This window comes from Molossus molossus, unplaced genomic scaffold, assembly GCF_014108415.1.
Source record: "Molossus molossus isolate mMolMol1 unplaced genomic scaffold, mMolMol1.p scaffold_m16_p_2, whole genome shotgun sequence".
Taxonomy (NCBI): Eukaryota; Metazoa; Chordata; class Mammalia; order Chiroptera; family Molossidae; genus Molossus; species Molossus molossus.
The window spans coordinates 55,642,503-55,668,117 of record NW_023425355.1 but is presented as its reverse complement, the minus strand read 5'-3'; positions in this window follow the sequence as shown (position 1 = coordinate 55,668,117).

The following is a 25,615-nucleotide window of genomic DNA, read 5'->3' as shown; positions in this document are numbered from 1 at the left end:
CAGGATGAAAGTGAAAAGTTGGAAAAAATTTTTCCAAGCAAATGGAAGTGAAAAACAAACAAACAAAAAGCTGGTATAGCAATACTCATATCTGACAACACATACTTCAAAATGAGGGCCACAATAAGAGATAAAGATCACTATTAAAAGGATCTATCCCGCCCAGGCTGGGTTGGTTCAGCTGTTAGAGTATCAGCCCATGGACCAAAGACTTTCCAGTTCAGTTCCCTCTCTCTCCCTCCCTTCCACTCTGTCTGAAAATAAAAAGAAAAATATCTTTGGGTGAGGATTTAAAAATAAATAAATAAAAGAATCAATCCAACAAGAGGATACAACTCTCGTAAACATATATGCACCAAATATAAGAGCACTTAAATATATTTAAATTTTTCTGGAGGACTTTAAGGGAGAGATCAACGGCAATGCAATAATAATGGGGAACTTTGAAACCTTTCTGACACCACTGGATAGATCTTCCAGACAAAAAAATAATAAGATGCTAAACAGTGCACTAGATAAACTGGACTTAATTAACATTTATAGAACATTTCACCTAAAAGCTGCAGAATATACATTCTTCTCAAGGGCACATGGGTCTTCTCAAAGGTAGAACCCACTTTAGGCCACAAACTAAGTCTCTACAAGTTCAAGAGGATTGAAACCATATTAAGCATCTTCTCAGACCACAATGGCATGAAACTAGAACTCAACTACAACAAAAATGCATAAAGACATATAAACACATAGAGGCTAAATAGCATGCTATTAAACAATGAATGGGTTACCAAGGAGATCAAGGAAGAAATTAAAAACTTCCTGGAAACCAATGAAAATGAAAACACAACAACACAAAATCTATAGGACACAGTGAAAGTAGTCCTGAGAGGGAAGTTCATAGCGCTACAGGCCTACCTCAAGAAACATGAAATATTTATAGTACACTACCTAAGTCTATAAAAGAAAGATTTAGAAAGGGAACAAAATGAAAAACCAATAGTTAATAGAAGGAAGGTATTAATAAAGATCAGAGCAGAAATAAATGACAGAGACTAAAAAAAAAAAAGATCAATGAAACAAAGAGTTGATTCTTTGAAAAGATAAACAGATTGATTAACCTTTAGGCAGACTCACCAAGAAACAAAGAGGACCCAAACTAATAAAATCAGAAACGTTTAAGGTGAAATAAAAATCAACACCATAGAAATACAAAGGATTGTAAGAAAATACTATGAATAATTATATACCAACAATTCGACAACCAAGGTGAAATGGACAATTTCCTAGAATCATGCAGTCTTCTGAAACTCAACTGGAAAAAGTCAAAAAACCTGAAAAGCCCAATAACAACTAAGGAAATAGAAGCAGTAATCAATAAACTACCAGCAAACAAAAGTCGTGGTCTAGATGGATTCACAGGGGTGTTTTACCAAATCAAAGAACTATCATCTGTTTTCCTCTAACTATTCCAAACAATTCAAGAAGAAGGAAGATTTCCAAGCTTGTTTTATGAGGCCAGAATAATCCTACTCCCAAAACCAGATAAAGGCACTACAAGAAAAGAAAATTACAGGCCAATATCCCTAATGAACATAGATGCCAAAATCCACAACAAAATTTTAGCAAATCAGATCCAGCAATATATTAAAAAAAAATTATACACCATGATGAAGTGGGATTTATCCCAGGGATGCAAGGCTCCTACAATATTTGCAAATCAATAAATGTGATACACCACAAACAAAATAAAAGATACAAATTATATGATCATATCAATAAATGCCGAAGAAGCATTTGACAAATCCAACAACCATTTTTTATTTAAAAATCTCAGCAAAATGGGGATAGAAGAATCATACCTCAACATAATAAAGGCCATATATGAAAAACCTACAGCTAACAGCATACTCAACAGGCAAAAACTAAAAGCATTGCCCTTAAGAATAGGAACTGGACAGGAATGTCCATTATCAGCACTCTTATCAACATAATACCAGAAGTTGCAGCCACAGCAGTCAGACAAGATTTAAAAAAAGGCATCCAAATTGGAAAGGAGGAAGTTAAAATGTTATTATTCACAGTGGACATGATATTGTACATACAAAACCCTAAAGACTCCATCAGAAAACTAGTATGGGTTTAATAAATGAATTTGGCAAAGTAGCAGGATACAAAATCTACATCCAGAAATTGTTGTCATTTTTATATTCCAATAATAAACACACAGAATGAGAAATAAAGAAAAAATAATAATCTCATTTACGAAAGCAACAAAAAAATTAAAATGCCTAGGAATAATCTTAAGCAAAGACATAAAGGACCTGTTCACAGAAAACTACAGGACATTGAAACATAAATAGAGGAAGATTTTAAAAAGTGCAAGCATATACCTTGTTCATGGATTGGAAGAATTAACATCATTGAAATGTCCATACTACCCAAAGCAATCTACAGATTCAATTAAAATACCAGGGACATATTTCACAGATCTGAAACAAATACTCCAAAAGTTTGTATAGAACCAAAAAAGACCCCAAATAGCCACAGCAATCTTGAAAAAGAACAACGTTGATGAGATCACAATTCAGGATATCAGGTTACTACAAAGCCATTGTTATCAAAACAGCCTGATACTGGCACAAGAACAGGCATATAGATCAATGAAACAGAACAGAGAACCCATAAATCTACTCAAGATATTATGCACAACTAATATTTGACAAAGGAGGCAAGAGCATACAATGGAGTAAAGACATTCTCTTCAATAAATGGTGTTGGGAAAATTGGACAACTACATGAAAAAAAAATGAAACTATACCACCAACTTATACCATACACAAGACTAAACTCAACATAGATAAAAGACGTAAATGTAACTCATGAAACCATAAAAATCCTAGAAGAAAATGTAGGCAGCAAAATCTCAAACATCACACGTATCAAAATTTTCACCAATACATTGCCTAGGGCAAGAGAGTTAAAGAAAAAAAATTAATAAATGGGACTACATCAAACTAAAAACCTTCTGGAAAGCAAAAGAAACAAGCATCAAATAGAAAAGAACTCACTGTATGGAAGAACATAATTGCCAATGATACATCAAATAAGGGGTTAATTTCCAAAATCTATAGAATACACATACCACTCAACTAAAGGAAGACAAAGAATACAATTAAAAAATGGGCAGAGGATCTAAAGCGACACCTCTCCAAATTGGCCAAAAGACATTATGAAAAAATGCTTAACATCACTAAACATCAGAGAGATGCTAAATAAAATGACTATGAGGTATCACATGACACCTGCCAAAAGGTTCCCATCAACAAATTATTAAACAACAAGTGCTGGCGAGTGTGTGGTGAAAAGGGGACTCTAGTAAACTGCTGATGGGAATGTGGACTGGTACAGCCCCTATGGAAAACAACATGGATTTTCCTCAAAAAATTAAAAATTGAACTACCATTTGACCCATTGATCCCATTTCTAAGCATATATACTAAGAAGCCTGAAAAACTAATCAGAAAGAATATATGCACCTCTATGTTTATAGCAGCACTATTTATGGTAATTAAGATCTGGAAACAGCCCAAGTGTCCATCAATAGATGAGTGGACAAAAAAGCTGTGGTACATATACACAATGGAATACTATACAGCTGTGAGAAAGAAAGATCTCTTACCCTTTGAGGTGACATGTAGGGACCTAGAGAATATTATGCTAAGTGAAATAAGCCAATCAGAAAAAGACAAATGTTATATGACTCCACTTAATTGTGGAATATAATAAACAAAATACTATGATGAACAAAATAGACCCAGAGACATGGAAGTAGGGATCAGACTGACAAACCTCAGAGGAAGAATTAGGAGGGAGGGTGAGAAGAGATAAACCAATGAATTTATGTGTATATATGCATAACCAATGGACATTGAAAACAATACGTGATGGTGGGGCGGGGGGACTGGAACACGGAGGAGGGTGTCAATGCGGGGAAAAGGAGAAACGTGTAACAAAAATAAATAAATATTTTTTTTAAAAGATGTTATCTGGGGAAATAAGGTAAGGGATATTGGGAAACTCTGTGCTATTTTGCAAGCTTTCTGTAAATCTAGAATTGGTTCAAAATAAAATGAAATATTTTTAAAAAACCAGTGTGGTACTGCCACAAAGATAGGTATGCAGATTAGTGGAATAGAATTGAGAGTTCAGAAATAAACCCATGCATCTATGGTCAACTGATTTTTAACAAGAGTGCAAGATCATTCAATGGGGAAGGAACAGTCTCTTCAACAAATGCTTCTGAGATAACTGGATATCCACATGTAAAAAAATGAAGGTAGACTATTATCTCACCTCATATACAAAAATCAACTTAATTTTTGTTTTGTTTTTTAGTGCTGCTTGTTTGGGATTATTGTTGTTTTAGTTTCTTTTCTAAATTATTTTTTGTAGTCTATTCTTTATTATATGTGGCTACTGAAGTCTGTGTTCCGTAAGTTTAGTGGTCAGTTGTTGGATCAAGACTATATCTATAAACATGTTATGCCTCAAAATATTTTTTAGAAAAGAATTTTTCAAACTCTCTCACTCTTTGAAGATTGCCTCTATGTTGGGACACTCATTTCAATGATTAGCCAGGCCATTTGCAACACTACCTTTACCTTTACTTTCTGCTTGTGCAGAGCCTGAAGTTCAGCCAGAGGTGAAAGGTTAAGGTCTTCTCTGAATATTATGCTTTTTCTGAGCATGTGTTCTGTCTTGGGCATATGCATGGCTTTCTTAATTCCCTGATTAATACAGGAGCTTTTGAAAGCCCTCATTACCTCACATATCTTCTTTCCAAAGCTGTTTCTTCCCAGGCTTTTTGATTTGTCTTGCTTGTTTTGTCTCTTGTCCCAAGCTACTATAGCCAATACTTTTGCCTTTAAGGGCTTTTATCAAATGCCACTTGGGAAGCCACCCCAAACCTGAGAATGTTGGGTGAAACAAAGGCAAGCTCTTGTGCACAAGTCCTTCAGGGAGCCACCAGACAGATCAAAATATACAACGATTCTTTGAGAATAGCACTTGTGTTGCCCCCTCAGGTACTTGGCAACTTGCACCAGGAGTACAGGCTTGGTATGTAGGGAAGGGTAGAGAGACCATTTAAAACAGCAGGTGCATAGCCCATGGACAGATAATAGACAGGCAAAGGACTGGGGTAGGGTGGGAAATGGGTGGCGGGGGGCAAGGTTGGAAAAATGGGGGTCATCTATGATACTTTCAACAATAAATAAATTTTAAAAATAATAAAATAAAACACCAGATAACTCTCTTGCTGCAATGCAGCAGCTTCTTTATTAAGTTTTTCCATGGTCATTGCATGTTTCCAACTAGATTCCAGAGTTTTGCAAAGTTGATTCTGACAGTTTCTGCCAGCTCATTAGTTGCTTTAATGGAAAGATAAAACCCTAGGGTTCCCTACTCTGCCATTTTTGGTATAAATAAAACTATCATAGCCAAAAATTATTAATATTCCAAATAAGATAAATTTCATCTCCATATCATCCCTCATTCATCCTTCCAGCTCAGACATCACCTCCTCCAGGCAGACTTTCCTGACCACTTCAATACCAATACTATAATTCGTTTTTATTCTTCTTTCTCACCAACTAGACTTAGTCTCTTGAGGGCAGAGACTAATTGTATCCTTTCATTTCAGGATCTCTAGCAGCTAACATGGTTCCAGTTACATAATAGTGTTTATAAATGCCAAAGTAAGGGTACAATGGAATAATGAAGAATAGGGGAAAAGGAAAGAAAGAGGGACAAACAGAGGTTATTCATGATTTCTACAGTACTTCTTAAAATTCAGACTGAAACCTGTTAGGGGGGTATCCTTTTCATGGTTTTACTACAAAGAAAGTAAGTTTCTAAAAGTCACATTAAAGAAAAAATTTCGCCCTGGCCGGTTTGGCTCAGCGGTTAGAGCGTAAGCCTGCGGTCCACAGAGACCCGGGTTCGATTCCAGCTCAGGGCATGTACCTTGGCTGCAGTTTGTCCCCGGCCCTGGTTGGGTCGTGTGGGTGGCGGCCACTCGATGTGTCCCTTTCACATCGATGTTTCTCTCTCTTCCTCTCTCTCCTTCCCGCTCTATCTGAGTGAAAAATGGAAAAATGTCCTCGGGTGAGGATTAAAAAAAAAAAAAAAAAAATTTCACCATATCCAAATTGAAACATGTATCTTCTGGGGAAGTGCTTTCATACATTGCTAAACTTTATAACAACTTTGAACTATTTCTAAGTTAATGCAATAACACTTAATAAATGCCAAGGTGTTTTTAAATTATTATTATTACATTTAAGATACTTTTGACCTTTAAGAACTTTATAGAATCAATTCCCACTGTATTGAAACAGGAAGGTAATATATGGCCTATAAAGTGAGATTTTAAAAGTAACCTATCATTCTTGATGAAGCAATGATAATATCACAAATACCACCACACTTTACTGTGCAGGTGTGCAGGTTTGCAAAGTGTGAATGTATGTTTACAGGAGAGCAGAACAATTCAATTGCATAAATTAATCAATCTGAGAAACCACATTAGAAACATAACTAATTTTTACATGATTTTCAGTAAGTTCATATACTTTCAATTTTAGTATAACCTCTGTCACAAAGCTTTCATAACAACTTTAAATGATAATCATTGATGATAAAGGAAGGAAAATAACATTTTAAAGTTCATCATATTAGTATGTATCTACGCTTGTGCAGATTTAATCTCTCAAGAATCAAAGATGGTAAATAGAATAGAGAAAACGCATATATAGTAAATATAAGCTATATATGCTGAGTACTGAGGAACAGTTTTAGACTGCTTTAGGAAAATTACACCTTTTATTACACATGCTTTCTTTTCTTGTACTTTGCAACCACAGTGACCTCTGCAATATAGCTGCCCAGCAGATGCCAAAAGAAAAGAGAGGAGGCGCCTGGGCAGTTAATCTCAGAAATGCTACTCACATACGTTCCCTGTTTTGTTTTGTTTTGTTTTTCTCCCATGTGAGCAGAATACATGGGTAGGAAACCACAGTAGGTAATCGACACAAGTGTGAGCATAGCTGAACATAATGTCACATTGTAAATAAATATAGCTTACGATCAATTTCACCTGACCCATATTGACAACATGCATAGTTATCATTGTGCATGTGGTCAAATTAGCTATGAAGAGTAAGCAGATCTCATGTATTCAGTTTACACAGACAAATTGGATTTCCTCTCTCCATATTATTTCTCAAGTATCCATAAGTAACATCAATCTTGAACATTTTTACTGAAGTCATTCACAATTATAAGTCTTCAAACCCCCCCCTTCCTGCCACAAAAACACACTCATACACACAATCTTTAACATATGCTCACATTCCAAGGTGCCTGGAGAACTCAAGAAAACAGGAACTCTGGGACATTGAGCTCCAGCAGACTATCTGGCTGTCAGGACATGCTTGGATCACCATGCTTGGAGGGGAGGGTGAGGATAGATGAATCAAGTACCATGGTGTGAAACACAGGGATGGATTCCCAATCCCCAATATTTGAGAGACTTAAGGGTGGGGTATTAGGTAGTGGGCTGAAGTAGGAGAGGAAGAACCAGCTAGGTGGCAGATTTGTGAGCAGCTAGTCATTTCAGAACAAGCATAGACAGACTGGTACAGAAAGACTGGAGACATAGCCTTTGAGAAAAAAATACTGTACTAGAAAAAGAGGAAACTGACTGGCACATTTGCCTTAAAAGTTTTTAAAAATAGCTTACCAATAATGCCACCTCCAAAATCTATTTATATTATTAATATAATTGCATTTGTATTAGAGCATACAATGTTCTGATTTTGATCCAATGGCAAGGAGAAGACTTTTGAGGGCACTGGGTACCTAAAGTTCAATAGGTTATAGCTGATGATTGAATAAACAGGAAGGGGTGAAGTCAACTTCTATTTTCCCTGGTGAGGGTAGTAGTGAAAAGCCCAATCCCATGAGACCACACAGCCTCTTTTGAGATGCCACTTAGGTATCCCTGTGATTTTTTCATAGCCATTTTGAGCTTTGTTCAGTGGACTGCACTTTGCTATTAAAAAGGAAGGGGCAATAGGGAGAGCCCACAGGACTTTATTAAATCTTCCTAACCTGAGAAGGACAGACCCATAAAGCCATTGATAGAAGAAATCAGTTTACCTTAGAGATGTGCCTCAAGGCTGAGAAGAGAGGATAGTGATTTCTTCACCAACTCTGCCAGTGCGTGGATTCTACACTCCACTATTGTCCTGCACTTCACAAGGCAGTGGCTGAGAAGACAGCAGACCAGTCTCTGGAGGTGCCATCCTGAAAATTTGAGATTATAGCTTAGAAGAACCCAGATCATACAGTGCCTTGTACCAGATAAGGGTACTCATTACCCACTACAAACTCATACAACTACTTCAGGGGAAACAGGTGCTATGCTCAACAGAGCAACACAATGAAAAAGACAACATTTCAGCCCTGCTCTCTCTTCCCAAGGGCACTCAGCACTGTCACCAGATGTGCTTCTACCCTGAACTGTCACATATAATCTCTCTGTGGAATGTACATTTTTCCCATCTGCCTTTAGTGACTCACAGTTGAATGAATGCTTTTGACACCTTCTTGCCAGTAATAACAACTATGATTTTAAGGAGTACTTATGTGATGACTATACAAAAAATTGTATATATTACCACATTTAATCTTCAAAACAATGCCATGAGTTATATATACAATTACTATACCACTATAGAGATGAAGAAACTGGGGCTGATAAAGGTTAAATATTTTGCCCAAGATCATACCACTGCAAAGTAATTAATGTAATGTAAACCACCTTGCATACTTGCTTAGCTCTTTTTCTTTAAAGAAATTTAAAGTTAGTGATACAACTCTTCTCCATCACATTCCCAACATCCTACTCTTTCGTTTCCTCCTTCCCTCTCCTAAGTTACCCAAGGTTGGTGTATATCTTCCTGTGTATGCTTTTATAAATATATATTTATCCGTAAAGAATATATAGTATTATCTCTGTGATGAGTGATAAACTTTTTTCAAACTTATATTTTTTTGCTTTATGTGTTTTCATAATCTTCTCATGTTTATAACTGTAAATTAGTTTATTTATTTTAACTGCTGTTTAAGAGCCCACTTTATGAATATGAATTTTTCAGTCTTTTCGCCATTAGCAACAGTTGCAATTAACAACATTGTACACGTCTCCTAGTGTACATCTGTGAGTATATGCATAGAAGTGGAACTTTTCCCATGATTGCACTTCTAATTATATTATATATTGATAAATTGTTCTCCAGAATGGTCTTACCAGCTTACTCTTGTCTGATTACAAATACATAATTCCTACATTCCAGATTTACTGAACAGAGCCATGTTAAATTTAATAGTACAGTTGGCACAATTGATGCTTAAGAGAGATAGCACAAGATAGTGATTCCCAAAACTCAGTGTCCATCAGACTCACCCAGTGAACTTACAGAATGCAGATTTCCAGGCCTAGCCCCAGACTAAAAGCTCCCCCAAATGATCCTGATATAGTTGACCCATGAACCAGAGTTTATAGACCAAAGGCCTCAGCTACATTCTGACCATATATATTATAGATTTTTCTCATCTTTAACCATATGTTAATTTAAACTACTAGAAAGTAGCACATGTGGTTGCATTAGCTGTTCCTCTTTATCCATTACCATAGAATATGTGCTTGCCTTTTACTGTGGGCTGTCATAGAAGAACCATATAAGAAATGGGAGGCAGGAGGGTTAAAATTGTAATATTGTTTCATTCCACTGTATTCTGTGTTAAGATTCATAATTAAATTAAGAAAAGATAGTCTTACTTTAGCTGACCTACATTCACTAATAGCAGCTAGATAAAGAAGGCAGGATAACCTTATACTATAAACTTTTAAAAGAGAACCATGTCAAAAAAGGTTGTAGTGCTCCCAATCCCACCTCCTTTTCCATAGATAATACTGAAGAAAAAAGTAACATTGGCAAAATCCTGAAGACTTTAATTAATTTAATTTAATTTTATTTCATATATAAAGATGTGTTCTACAAAGGTGAGTAGGGGTAAAATGGCCTAATTTTTATCTAGTCAGTTTTAATTAGTAATATTTTTCTAGGAATTTTCCAATTTCTTCAAAAATTTCCAATAGTCATTTATAATATACTCTTATTGTCTCTTTAATGTCTGCAGCATATGTAATGATGTATCATTTTTCATTTCTGATATAGATTATTTAGAGCATTTTAAATTTTTTTATCAGTCTTATTGAGGACTTTTCTTTTTGTATTAGTCCTCACCTGAGGATATTTTTTCCATTTATTTTGGAGACAGTGGAAGGGAGGGAGGAGGGGAAGAGAGAGAGAAACATTGGTGTGAGAGAGACACGTGGATTGTTTGACTCTTGCACACACCCTGACTGAGACTGGGGATCAAATGTGCAATCCACGTATGTGCCATTGATGGGGAATCAAACTCACAACCCTTCGGTTCACAGGCCAATGCTCTAACCACTGAGCACACCATCCATGGCAGGGATTTCACTTTTATTGGTCTTTTTGAAGGAGCAAATTTTGGTACTGGGGAAAACTCTTGTGTATTAAGATTCGTATTCTATTTTATTAATTTCTGTTCTTACTGACAACGTTGAACATTATCTGAGACCTGTGTTCCCACTCTTTTGTGCTCTGGCTAATTTGAAAAGCACCATATCCTTAGAGAAAACCCACCTGCATTCGTCCTTAATTCCTCAGATAAGATCCATCTCCATCTTTCCTCATGACTCCCATAAGACTTACCTATAATTCCCTTATTTATTTGTCTCTATAAAAGTCCAGACTCCCTTCCTTTTCTTTGAAACATTCTTCATTCAGGAATATTCACCTAATTGCAATAACCTGAATAAAATTATCTCCTTAATTGTCCATTCTATTTTGTCTTCCACATCACCTTTATTGTTTTCTTTCTTCTAAAATCTTTCAACTAATTTTTTTTAACTTCATAAAATTATTTCTTTAAATTTCAACCTTTATTCTTGTTAACATAGATGTTTAAGGCTATAACTTTTTTCCTAGGTAGTACTTTAACTGTATTCAAAAAGTTTTGATATGTTATATATCTACTATTGTGAAATTCAAAATATCTCCTAATTTCCATCATGATGTCATCTTTAATCCACAAATTATTTTAAAATTTAGTTCTTAATTTCCCAAATATAAGATTTTCTAGATAGAGACTTCTGGTCAAGATGGCAGCGTAGGTAAATGTGGTACTCGCCTCCTCCCACAACCACATCAAAATTACAACTAAACTGCAGAACAACCATCATTCAGAACCACCTGAAATTAAACTGAATGGAAGTCCTACAACTATGAAATTAAAGAAAAATCCACATCAAGACTGGTGGGAGGGACAGAGGCACAAATAGGCTGCTCCCACACCCACATGTGGCAGATAAAAATCAGAAGGATACCTCAGCTTTGAATCAGGTCCTCCTTGATGAGTAAGGGGTTCCCAGACCACATCAGGCTCCCAGCTCAGGGTTCCAGTGACAAGAAGAGAAGTCCCCATAACTTCTGGCTGTAAAACCAGTGGGATATTTTGAGGCTAAGTGAGGCTGAGGCTTCAGGAGTCCCAGGCAGTACTTCTTAAAGGACCCACACATGGACTTACTCAGACTCACTACTTCTGGGCTCCAGCATTGGGTAGGCAGCTTGAAAGGACCAGAGACATACAGGGAAGACCTGAATTCATTAGCATTGGTGCCACAGCTGGAAGTGCAGTGTTTTCCTGGACAGACTTGCTGTAGGAGGCCATTGTTCCTTTCATGAGCCCTTCCCTGGGGCAGCAGATAGCTAGCCGCCATATCTGGGAGTCCAAAAAACTGGTTCATACTGTTTGCCCTACCCTGATGATTCCCTGAGGCCCTGCCCCACCCAACCAAGCTGTTTCCAATGGCTTTACCATAGGATTGGCCTGTCTTGGATCCTGCTTCAGAGTTTCCTAAAATCTCTCAAGTAAGCAGCATCTGGTCTCAGTGAGACCCATACCTCTCATTAAGTGGCCCCAGGCCTGGCACTAGAAGCAGCCAGCCTTGGTTCACAATTTGGCTTTTCTTGGGCACCTCCAAGCCCAGTACAAGAAGCAGCAGTCTGCAAATCACTTTGTAGCTTATGCCAGGTAGCCCCAAGTAGAACACAGGCAGAGGCTAAACTTGCCCCAGAGCCAGCACACCCAGTGGACAGTTTAACACCATATCAAAGTACCACCACCCAACCACCTCCAAAAGTGACACACTCAATGAGTGGACTCAGTGGGTACCAGAGCCCTAATGAAGTAAGTCATGTTCTGTGTATTGGGGGCCTATACCACTGATCCTCCAAGGGAGTCAGAGGCCAGTGGTCAGTGGGCACAGCCAGTTCTTGCAGCTGATAAGCCTGAGTAAATCCCTTCCATTGACAGGCCAATAGCAATCAAGACTCAATTACAATAGAAGGGTGTACAGTCCACACTAGGTTTGCACCTTGAGGGCCCAGCTGGGGTGATTAGGGAGGCTGTGCCCCTGGATTCTATAGGACGCCTACAATAATAGGCCACCCCACAAAGCCTAGGAGACATAGCACCTCTACCTAATACATAGAAACAAACACAAGGAAGCAGCCAAAATGAGGAGACAAAGAAGTATGTCCCAAATGAAAGAACAGAACAAAATCCAAAAAAAAGAACTACGCAAAATGGAGATAAACAATCAATTAGATGCAGAGTTTAAAACATTGGTTATAAGGATGCTGAAGGAACTTAGTGGGAACTTAAGGAGAACTCCAAGGAACTTAGTGAGAACATCAACAACATAAAAAAGGAACAGTCAGAAATAAAGACTACACTAACTGAAATAAAGAATAATTTACAGGGTATCAGAGTAGGTGAAGCCCAAAAGCAAACCACTGATTTGGAATATAAGGAAGCAAAAAACATCCAATCAGAATAGAAAAAAAAAAAAAAAAAGAATCCAAGAAAATGAGGAGCATAGTGTAAGGAGCCTCTGGGACAACCTCAAGCATGCCAACATTTGCATCATGAGGGTGTCAGAAGAAAAGAGAGAACAAGAAATTGAAAACCTACTTGAAACAATAATGACAGAAAATGTCCCTGACTTTGTGAAGGAAACAGACATATAAGTTCAGAAAGCACAGAAAGTCCCATACAAGATGAACCCAAGGAGGTCCACACCAAGACACATCATCATCAAAATGCCAAAGGTGAAAGACAAAGAGAGAATCTTAAAAGCAGCAAGAGAAAATCAGTTCATTACCTACAAAGGAGGTCCCATAACACTGTCACCTGATTTCTCAAAAGAAACTTTGCAGGCCAGAAAGGAGTGGCAAGCGATATTCAAGGCAATGAAAAGCAATGACCTTCAACCAAGATTACTCTAGCCTACAAAGCTATCATTTAGAATCAATGGACATATTAAGAGTTTCCCAGACAACAGAAAGATAAAGGAGTTCATCACCACCAAGCCAGTATTATATGAAACGTTGAAGGGTCTTTTTGAAGGTGAAGAAGAACAAAAATATGAACAATAAAATGGCAATTAATATATATCTATCAACAATCAAATCTACAAACAAAATGAGTGAGCAGAACAGAACAGAAACAGACTCATAGATACAGAGAACTTTTTGTTGCTTGCCAGATGGGTGGTCTCTGAGGGAATGGATAAAAAAAATGAAGGAATTAAGAAGTACAAATCGGTTGTTAGACTGATGAACCTCAAAGGGGAGGGAGGTCAGAATGAAACAAACCAAAGATCTTCTATACATATATGCATCAACAATTGACACTGACAATAGTGTGGGAAAGGTTGGAAGGGGGTGAAATTGGGGAGGAGGGGTTCAATGGGAACAAAAGGGGGGAATCTCTAATACATTCAACAATAAAGGTGAGTTTTTTTTTAAAAAGACATGGAAAAAAAGATGGCAGTGGGCAGGGCTGGAAGGAAGGTGAGTGCGTGAAAGAGTGAGCAAGTATGAGAGTGAGTGGACATGAATGTAGACGAGCAAACTTGTGCAGTACAGAAACATGAAGCAGAAGCTTCCTTTGCGATGGATAGAAAGCAGCTGGCTACCATGGCAAGTGCCTCTTCAGGGCATTTCTCCATGAATGGGGAGGCCCCACCATTTTGGAAGATCCCTGGTCTTTTCTGGGAGAAGACAGTGGGAGTGGCTAGGACCCAGCAACCTGAACCCAACTGTGCACCTGGCACCATTGAACCAGTGGACCCTGCTGTGTCAATACACACTAGTGCACAATAGCATAACTGTCAAGGTACCTGCTGTGGAAGTTGCAAATGGCTGGGAGCCAAGCACCATCCCCCACAGTAGTAGCTCAGTCAGAGTTGAGACTCACCCCCAGCAAAAGAGGCTGGGGAGCAGACATCCATCCCCAGGCAACAGAAGCACAGATCAGCAGCTGAGACCCTTCCCCAAAAGCTTCAGAAAAGGCTGAGCAGGAGCTGAGCCCTACTGGGCAACAATGCTCCCCAGCTACCAGTGGTGGGACCTGGGGCTCCAGAAGGACCAGTGTGACCCAGCTGCCCACAAGATTAGAATGGAGCCGGGGCTCCAGTGGGACCTGTGCATTCCCACTACCCAGGGATTGAAGGGGAGCCAGGGCTCCAGAGGGGCCTACTTGATCCAGCTGCCCACAAGTTTGGGGGGAGCCAGGGCTCCAGTGAGGTCTGTGCGACCCAGCTACCCATGGGATTGTCAAGGAGCCAAGGATCCAGAGGGACCATGCAACCCAGCTGCTGACAGAATCCGTAAGAGCCTGGGCTACAGTGGGGCCTCTGAAATGCAGCTGCCCAAGTGCTGGCAGGGAGTGCAGCTCCAGCAGGACCTGAGCGATACAGTTGTAGGTGGCATCAGCAAGCAGCAAGGAACAGAGCTTCAGAGGAGCCCACACAATCCAGCAGCAGCACCTACCAGGACAGACCAACACCAACCCCAAGTAGTCAATCATCCAGGAGCTATAGCAGGCAAGAGGTGACATACAACATAACAGTCTTGGAGGCACAGCAGCCTTATTTGATACATAGTAAGCAGCCTACACATCCCAACATCCCTCACCAGTTCTAGGGCTACCAGTTCTAGGGCTACCAACAACAACAACAAAAAAACACTAAAACCTCAAATACTTGGAGCCTAAAAAGCATGTTATTAAACAACAAATGGGTTAACAACAAGATCAAGAAAGAAATTAAACAATTTATGAAAACAAGCACATAAAAATACAAAATCTATAAGATGCAGCAAAAGCAGTCCTGAGAGGGAAGTTTATAGCACTACAGGCCTACCTCAAGGAACAAGAAAAATTTCTAATTGACTTTCTAACCTTATAACTTAAAGAACTAGAAAGTAAACAACAACAACCAAAAAAAAAAAAAATCCCAGAGCAAGTAGAAGAAAAGAAATAGTAAAGGTCAGAGCAGAAATAAACGACATAGAGACTAAAAACAAACAAACAAACAAAATTCAAAAGGTCAATGAAACAAAAAGCTGGTTCTTTAAAAAAATAAACAAGATTGATAGACCTTTAGCCAGACTAACCAATAAACAAAAAGAGAGGCCCCAAATAAACAAAAGCAGAAATGAAAATGAAGTAATAACTGACACCACAGAAATACAAAGGATCATCAAAACATGCTATGAACAATTATATGCCAACAAATTGGACAATCTAGGCAAAATAGACACATTTCTAGAATCTCAGTTTCCTAAAACTGAACCAGGAAGAGACAGAAAACTTGAACAGACAAATAACAACTAAGGAAATTGAAGATGTAATTAACAAATTCCCAGCAAACTAAAGCCCAAGCCCGGAGGGCTTCATGGGGGAGTTATACCGAACATTCAAAGATCTAATACCCATTTCCCTAAAACTATTCTGAAAAGTCCAAGAAGATGAAAAACTGCCAAACTCATTTTACAGGCCAGCATAATCCTAATGCCAAAAGTGGATAAAGACACTACAAAGAAAGAAAACTACAGGCCAATATTCCTGATGAACACAGATGCCAAAAACCTTAACAAAATATTAGCAAATTGAATCCAGCAATACAACAAAAAAATACTCATTGTGACCAAGTTGGATTTATCCCAAGAATGCAAGAATAGTACAATATTCTCACATAAACAAATGTGATACGCCACGTAAACAAAATGAAAGATAAAAACCATATGATCTTATTAATAGATGCTGAAAAAACATTTGACAAAATCCAGCACTGATTTCTGATAAAAACGCTCAGCAATGTGGGAATAGAGGGATCATATCTCAACATAATAAAGGCCGTATATTAAAAACCTACAGCCAACATCATACTCAATGGGCAAAAAATAAAAGCATTTCCCTTAAGAACAGGAACAAGACAGGGATGACCACTTTTACCACTCTTATTTAACATAGTACTGGAAGTCTTAGCCACAGCAATTAGACATGAAGAAAAAATAAAAGGGATCCAAATTGGAAAGGAAGAAGTGAAAATGTCATTATTTGCAGATGACATGATATTGTACATAAAAAATTCTAAGGACTTCATCAAAAATTTGGCAAAGTAGCAGGATACAAAATCAATGTCAAGAAATCAACAGCATTCTTACGCATTAATGATAAACTCACAGAAAGAGAACCTACAAAAAAAATTCCATTTACCATGACAGCAAAAAAAATAAGATACATAAGATTAAACTTTTTTTTTTTTTTATCCTCACCTGAGGACATTTTTCCATTTTTTGTTCAAGGAGAGTGGGAGGGAGAGAAAGGAGCAGAGAGAGAGAGAAACATTGATGTGAAAGGAACACATCGAGTGGCTGCTACCCGCATGACCGACCAGGGCCGGGGACAAACTGCAACTGAGGTACGCGCCCTTAGCGTGAACCGAACCAGGTCTCTTAGGACCGCAGGCCGATGCTCTAACCGCAGAGCCAAACCGGCCAGGGCCATAAGAATAAACTTAACCAAAGAACTAAAGAACCTCTTCTCAGAAAACTAAAGGTCATTGAAAAAAATAAATAGAGAAAGATATAAAAAAGTGGAAGCATATACCATGTTCATAGATTGGAAGAATGGACATCATTAAAATGTCCATATTACCCAAAGCAATCTATAAATTCAATGCAATCTCCATCAAAATGCCAATGACATGTTTCACAGAACTAGACTAAATACTCCAAAAATTTATATGGAACCAAAAAACAAAAAACCCAAATTGTTACAGCAGTCTTGAAAAAGAAGAACAAAGTAGGAGGGATCAAAATACCAGATATCAGTTTATACCACAAAGCCACTGTAATCAAAACAGCCTGGTACTGGCACAAGAACAGACAGATAGATCAATGGAACAGAACAGAGAACCCAGAAATTGACCCAAGACAATATACTTAATTAATATTTGACAAAGGTGGCAAGAGCATACAATGGAGTAAAGATAGCCTCTTCAACAAATGGTTAGAAAAATTGGACAGCTACATACAAAAAAATGAAGCAAGACCACCAAGTTAGAACATACACAAAATTGGATAAAAACCTTAAATGTGACTCGTGAATCCATAAAAGTCCTAGAAGAAAATATAGGCAACAAAATTTGAGACATTATATGCAGCAGAATTTTCACTGATACATCACCTAAGGCAACAGAAACAAAGGAAAAATGAACACATGTTACCACATCAAACTCAAAAGCTTCTGCACAGCAAAAGAAACAACCATCAAAATGGAAAGGCAACCCACTATATGGGAGACCATAATTGCCAATGATACATCAGATAAGGGGTTAATTTCTAAAATATACAGAGTACATTTGCAACTTAACAAAAGGAAGACAAAGGCCCAATTGAAAAATGGGCAGAGGACCTAAAGAGACACCTCTCCAAACAGGACATACAAATGGTCAAGAGACATAGGAAAAAATGCTCAACATCACTAATCATCAGAGAGATGCAAATTAAAACAACAATGAGGTGTCACCTCACACTTGTCAGAATGGCCGCCATCAACAAGTCATCAAACAACAAGTGTTGGCGAGGGTGTGGAGAAAAGGGTAGGAATATGCTGCTGGTAGGAATGCAGACTGATGCAGCCACTGTGGAAGACACTATGGTGTTACTTCAAAAGTTAAAAATTTAACTGCCATTTGACCCAGGGATCCCCTTTTTAGGAATATACCATAAAAAACCTGAAACATCAATCAGAAAGAATATATGTGTCCCTATGTCCATAGCAGCACTATTTACAATAGCTAAGATCTGGAAACAACCCAATTGTCCATCAGTAAATGAGTGGATTAAAAACCTGTGGTACATGTACACAATGGAGTAGTATGCAGCTGTGAGAAAGAAAGATCTCTTATCCTTTGAGACAGCATGGAGGGATATGGAGAGTATTATCCTAAGCAAAACAAGCCAGGCAGAAAAAGACAAATACCACATGATCTCACTTATTTGTGGAATTAATGAACTAAACAAACTGATGAACAAAATAGACCCAGAGACATAGAAGTAGGGTACAGACTGCAAACCTCAGAAGACGGAGTGATGGGGGAAAGAGATAAACCACAGAACTATGTGCACATATGCATAACCAATGGACATAGACATCAAAGCTGGGGATGGAGCGGGGGGGGGGGGGGATGGGGAGGAGGGTGTCAATGGGGGTAAAAGGAGAAACATCTCAAACAAAAATAAATTTAAAAAATTATTTTAAAAAAAACATGAAGAGGCAAGAGAGAAATTTAAAGAAGATAATGGAAAATAAATAAAAACATAAGAAACAGAAAAATAAAAAATAAAGAATACCCTACAAAAAGCATATACTTTGCTTTTGCAATACAAGGAACCTCAATTTACAAAGGATAAATCTAAGTGGACACAGCTAATGATAAATACAGCATTTTTTGTCACCAGGTAACAGTATTTCAGGTGGCACACCTCTACCAAAGAGAATACAGAACCCCTTTTCTCTACATAATATAAGTCAAAGGGGAAGAAAACATTTCTAAACCAACAGCAAATTACTGACAGCTTAATTATAAACCTATTTGAAACAGGACAAAAAATGGGTCCAGGCTGCCTTTCACTACTTGGGCCAATTAAGCAGAGACCAGTTTGAGTCGTATATGAGTGTTAATTCCAATGCTGCCGGCAGTATGGGAGAGCAGCCAGGTCATCCTGCAAAATCTGCTCTGCTCCTCCTCCATAGTCAGTCACTTATATTGGGTGTTACATGGGGGAGTTGGAAAAAGGAAATAAGGAAGGGTAAAATAGTTACAGATTATAGGCATGGGGAAGTAATGGGAGCTGGGGAATGTGGGCTGTCTCCAGTGCACCACCTCCAAGACTTCAAGGTTGTTAGTCTTTCCATGTTGGTCATGCAGCTCTCGGGTAAGGAGAATGGACAGCATTCCTGAAGTAAACTCACAGGGCGTATAGCTCCCAGCCAGGTCAGAATGAGCTTTCTTTAATCAGAGCAAAGCAGAGTAAGGATGTTCATCATTTCTTATAACTATGGCTAGCACCCCATCATAATTAGTTCTGTATTATTCTCTCCCACCCTTTTCATATTGGGGGAGAAATGAAAACCCCTGGCACTTTTTTCATTCAAATATACATCAATGAATCACTGATGATACTGCTGTTCAAGAAAACTAAGATTTGTTTTGGAAACTTGGAGCCGATTACGTGAGTGAGCTCTAAAGCAAATGCTGGGGAAAAACATGCTTTCAGCCTCTGAAGTTATGCCCAGGTCATAAAATATTTCTGTAAACACATGTAGAGGATGTTCAGCTAATGGAATATTGAACACAAAAAAGAGAATTTACTTGTTTTTTATCTTTTCTGTTTTAACTGTTTTTATTGATTTTTGAGAGAGAGAAGAAGGGAGAGAGAGAGAAAAACATTGATGTGAGAAAGAAACATCACTCTGCTTCTTCCTATATGCCTCCCACTGGGGACTGAGCTTGAAACCTGGACATGTGCCCTGACCGGGAATCAAACCAGGACCTCTCAGTCCATAAGACAACACTCAATCCACTGAGCTACACCAGCTGGGTGGGCTTTTTTTTATCTTTTCCAAAAAAAAAATTTTTGGGGGGGGGGGGTCAATATGGCCTGGCCAGTGTGGCTCAGTGGTTGAGCATCGACCCATGCACCAAGAGGTCACCAGTTCGATTCGCAGTCAGGTCATATGCCCAGGTTGTGGGCCCAGTCCCCAGTGGGGGGCATGCAGGAGGCAGCCAATTGATGTTCTTTCTCATCGATGTTTCTCTCTCTCTCCCTTTCCCCAAACACCAGGTTTTTTTAATTAAGGGCCCTCAAGGGTGTTTCTAGGTGTTCCTGGGAGTGGATATCACCTGTGAGCACAAATTATCTTAACCAGTTGTCTAATCAGCTACCATGTGATTTCTGCCATTTCTACTGCTTCCACTTTCTCTGTCCCTTCCTTTCACTGAGCATCATTACATAAGACAGGTACCACTCTACTCCAGTAGGTCTCTCTTGCCATCTCCCACTAGGCTCCTCCATGTCTCCATGTTTTGCTGAAGCTGAGGCACTGGGGTTTACAAATGTCAGATCTGCATGCTGCTTGGCTGACAAGTGGAGAAGAAGGCTGGTTGTGCCCTATTATCTGTTTTAGTGAAAGGAGGAAGATTGAATACTATATGTGAAATAAAGTGTCATTATTTTTATTGGGAGAATGCAAAAATCACTTTCATCATAAGCTACTGAAAGGGAGCATGAATTTGCCATCCCCAAATTTGCCTCTTTGGCATAAAGATTATTTTAGGCTGGTTATTTTTAAGAAACAGCAGACACAGGGGAAACTCTGAAAACCCAGCTAAGCTTACCCTTTTGTGAGGGAAATTTACATTTATAAGATAAATCTCTATTTGTAACGGTGTCTCCCTCTTTGTACTAAGAAGAGAAGATGACCAAATAGTTAGAAACTCTTATTAATGGAAAAGGTAATAACTTAAATCTGTATAATAATCTTACCTTTATTTATTGTGCTTTTCCTGGTAACCTCCCATAAGTGGCTCTTCCGACCTTCCCCCTCAAAAACATAATAAATAAAAAAAAAAAAATGTTGTTTTGTCCCTAGCTGAAGATGTTAATTAAGGTAGTGACTTGAACTATTTCAGGGAGTTACTATTTTCCTCGGACTCATCCATGTATAGAGGAAGATTACATGTAATTAAACTTCTGTTTGTTTTTTTCCTGTGAGTCTTTTATTGGGAGAAAAAAGACTCTCAGCCAAAAACTTAGAAGGGTAGGGGGAAAATAACTTTTCTTCCCCGATTGTACCTTCTCACATGTAAATGAACAGGGACAAATTTGAGTGCTTCTTCTTTCCTTAAGTAGGAGTTCCTCACTTTTTTCTGGGCCATGCACCGTTTCGGCAGTGTAGTGAACTTTATGGACCCTTTCACAAAATGGCGTTCTTAAATGCATAAAATAAAAGTGGATTACAAAGAAAGCCAATTACATTGAAATACAGCTATCTACATTTTCTTCTAGGATTTATATAGATTCAACGGTCATAGTTAAGTATTTTATCCATTTTGAGTTTATTGAGTTATTTTTATTTATTTATTTTTATTAATTAATTTTTGTTACAGAAGTTTCTCCTTTTCCCCCCACTGATTGCCCCTCCCCCTCCCTCTCTGCCCCTTCCCCAGTGTGTTGTCCATGTCCACCGTTCATGCATACATGCATATAAGTTCTGTGGTTTATCTCTCCCCCACCACCCCCCTCTTTAGGGGATTGTCAGTCTGTACCCCCCTTCCACGTCTCTGGGACTAACCCATTCCTCAGACTGTTATGTTCATTATATTCCACAAATAAGTGAGATCATATGAAACTTCTCTTTCTCTGTTTGGCTTGTTTCACTTAGGATGATACCTTCCAGGTCCCTCAACGTAGTCTCAAAGGATAAGAGATCTTTCTTTCTTACAGCTGCATAGTACTCCATCGTGTATATGTACAACAGCTTTTTTATCCATTTGTCTACTAATGAACACTTGGGCAGTTGCCAGATCTTAGCTATTGTAAATAGTGCTGCTACAAACATGGGGGTACATATATTCTTTCTGATTGGTGTTTCAGGCTTCTTAGGGTATATTCCTAGAAGTGGGATCACTGGGTCAAATGGAAATTCAATTTTTAATTTTTTGAGGTAACACAATATTGTTTTCCATAGTGGCTGCACCAGTCTGCATTCCCACCAGCAGTGCACTAGAGTCCCCTTTTCTCCACACCCTCGCCAACATTTGTTGTTTGATGATTTGTTGATGGCGGCCATTCTGACAGGTGTGAGGTGATACCTCATGATTGTTTTAATTTGCATCTCTCTGATGATTAGTGATGATGAGCATTTCTTCATATGTTTCTTAGCCATTTGAATGTCCTGTTTGGAGAGATGTCTATTTAGTTCCTCTGACCATTTTTAAATTGGATTCTTTGTCTTCCTTTTGTGGAGTTGTATGAGCACTCTATATGTATTGGAAATTTACCCCTTATCTGATATATCATTGGCAGTTATGCTCTCCCATTCAGTGCGTAGCCTTTCCGTTTTGATGACCGTATCTTTCGCTGTGCAGATGTAGTCCCATGTGTTCATTTTCTCCTTTGTTTCTATTGCCTTAGGTGATATGTCAGTGAAAATTGTGCTGCGTATGATGTCTGAAATTTTGTTACCTACAGTCTCTTCTAGGATTTTTATGGATTCATGAGTTACATTTAAGTCTTTTATCCATTTTGAGTTTATTCTGGTGTAGGGTGTAAGTTGATGGTCAAGTTTCATTTTTCTGCAAGTAACTGTCCAAATTTCCCAGCACCATTTATTAAAGAGGCTGTCCTTAACCACTGTATGCTCTTGCCACCTTTGTCAAATATTAATTGAGCATATTACCTTGGGTCCATTTCTGTGTTCTCTGTTCTCTTCCACTGGTCTATATTCCTGTTCTTGTGCCAGTACCAGGCTGTTTTGATTACAGTGGCTTTGTAGTATAACCTGAAATCTGGTATTGTGATCCCTCCAACTTTGTTCTTCCTTTTCAAGATTGCTGTGGCTATTCGAGGCCTTTTTTGGTTCCATAACTTTTGAAGTATTTGTTCTAATTCTGTGAAGTATGTCATTGGTATTTTGATGGGGATTGTGTTGAATCTATAGATTGCTTTGGGTAATATGGACATTTTAATTATGTTAATTCTCCCAATCCATGAACAGGGTATGTGCTTCCACTTTTTATATCTTCCTCTATTTCTTTTTTCAATGACCTGTAGTTTTCTGTGAATAGGTCCTTTATTTTTTTGGTTAAGTTTATTCCTAGGTATCTTCATTTTTTTGCCACAATGGTAAATGGAATTGTTTTCTGAGTTTCTCTTTCTGTGAGTTCATCATTGGTGTATAAGAATGCCATCGATTTCTTGACGTTAATTTTGTATCCTGCTACTTTGCCAAATTCATTTATTAAGTCTAGTAGATTTTTGATGGAGTCTTTGGGGTTTTCTACGTATAGTATCATGTCATCTGCAAATAATGAGGATTTCACTTCCTCCTTTCCAATTTGGATCCCTTTTATTTTTTCTTCCTGTCTGGCAAAGTCTTCCAGTCTTGCTGTGGCTAAGACTTCCAGTACTATGTTAAATAGGAGTGGCAAAAGTGGGCATCCTTGCCTTGCTCCTGTTCTTAAGGGAAATGCTTTTATTATTTGCTCATTTAGTATGATGTTGGCTGTAGGTCTTTCATAGATGGCCTTTATTATATCTAGATATGATCCTTCTATTCTGACACTGCTGAGCATTTTTATCAGAAATGGATGCTGGATTTTGTCGAAGGCTTTTTCAGCATCTATTGATATTATCATGTGGTTTTTGTTTTTCATTTTATGTGGTGTATCACATTTATTGATTTGCGAATATTGTACCAGCCTTGCATACCTGGGATGAATCCCACTTGGACATGGTGGATAATTTTTTTGGTGTATTGCTGTATCCGATTTGCTAGTATTTTGTTCAGGATTTTGGCATCTATGTTCATCAGGGATATTGGCCTCTAGTTTTCTTTCTTTGTTGTGTCTCTTTCTGGTTTTGGAATTAGAATTATGCTGGCTTGAAAAAACGAGATTGGAAGTCTTCCTTCTTCTTGACTTTTTGAAAAATTTGAGGAGAATGTGTATTAGTTCTTCTTTGAATGTTCGGTAAAACTCCCCTGTGAAGCCATCTGGGCCTGGGCTTTTGTTTGCTGGGAGAGTAATGATTACATCTTCAATTTCTTCTGTTGTTATTTGTCTGTTCAAGTTTTCTATCTCTTCCTGATCTAGTTTTGAGAGATTATGTGTTTCTAGAAATTTGTCCATTTCGCTTAGATTGTCGAATTTGTTGCCATATAATTGTTCATAGTAGTTGTTAACGATCTTTTGTATTTCTGTGGTGTCAGTTGTTACTTCTCCTCTTTCATTTCTGATTTTGTGTATTTGGGTTCTCTCTCTTTGTTTCTTGGTGAGTCTACCTAAGGGTTCATCAATCTTGTTTATTTTTTTTGAAAAACCAGCTCTTTGTTTTATTGATCCTTTGAATTGCTTTTTTGGTCTTTATGTCATTTGTTTCTTCTCTGATCTTTACTATTTCCTTCCTTCTACTTGCTCTGAGGTTTTCTTTTTGTTTGCTCTCTAGTTCTTTGAGTTGTGAGGTTAATCTACTAGAGATTTTTCTTGTTTTTTGAGGTAGGCCTGTAGTGCTATGAACTTCCCTTTCAGAACTGCTTTCGCTGCATCCCATAGATTTTGTGTTGTTGTGTCTTCATTTTCATTGGTTTCCAGGAAGTTTTTGATTTCTTCCTTGATCTCCTCGGTCACCCATTCATTGCTTAATAACATGCTATTTAGCTTCCATGTGTTCAAATGTCTTTGTATGTTCTTCTTGCAATTGATTTCTAGTTTCATGCCATTGTGATCTGTGAAGATGCTTGATATGATTTCAATCTTCTAGAACTTGTAGTGACTTAGTTTGTGCCCTAGCATGTGGTCTATCTTTGAGAATGTCCGTGCGCACCTGAGAAGAATGTGAATTCTGTAGTTTTGGGGTGTAATTCTCTGTAGATATCTATTGAATCCATTTGGTCTAGTGCTTCATTTAGAATCTCTGTTTCCTTGCTAATTTTTGGTCTAGAGGATCTATCCAGTGATGTCAGTGGGGTGTTGAAGTCCCCTGCTATGATTGTATTGCTATCGATTTCTCCTTTGAACTCCTCCAGATGTTTTTTAATATATTTTGGTGCATATGTTTATCAAGATTATATCTTCCTGTTGGATAGATCCTTTCAATAATTTGTAGTGGCCTTCTTTGTCTCTAGTTATGGCCTTCATTCTGAAATCTATTTTATCAGATATGAGTATTGCTACCCCAGCTTTTTTTTTCTTTTCCGTTTGCTTTGAAGATTTTTTCCACCCCTTCACATTCAATCTATGTGAGTCTTTTGTTGTGAGGTG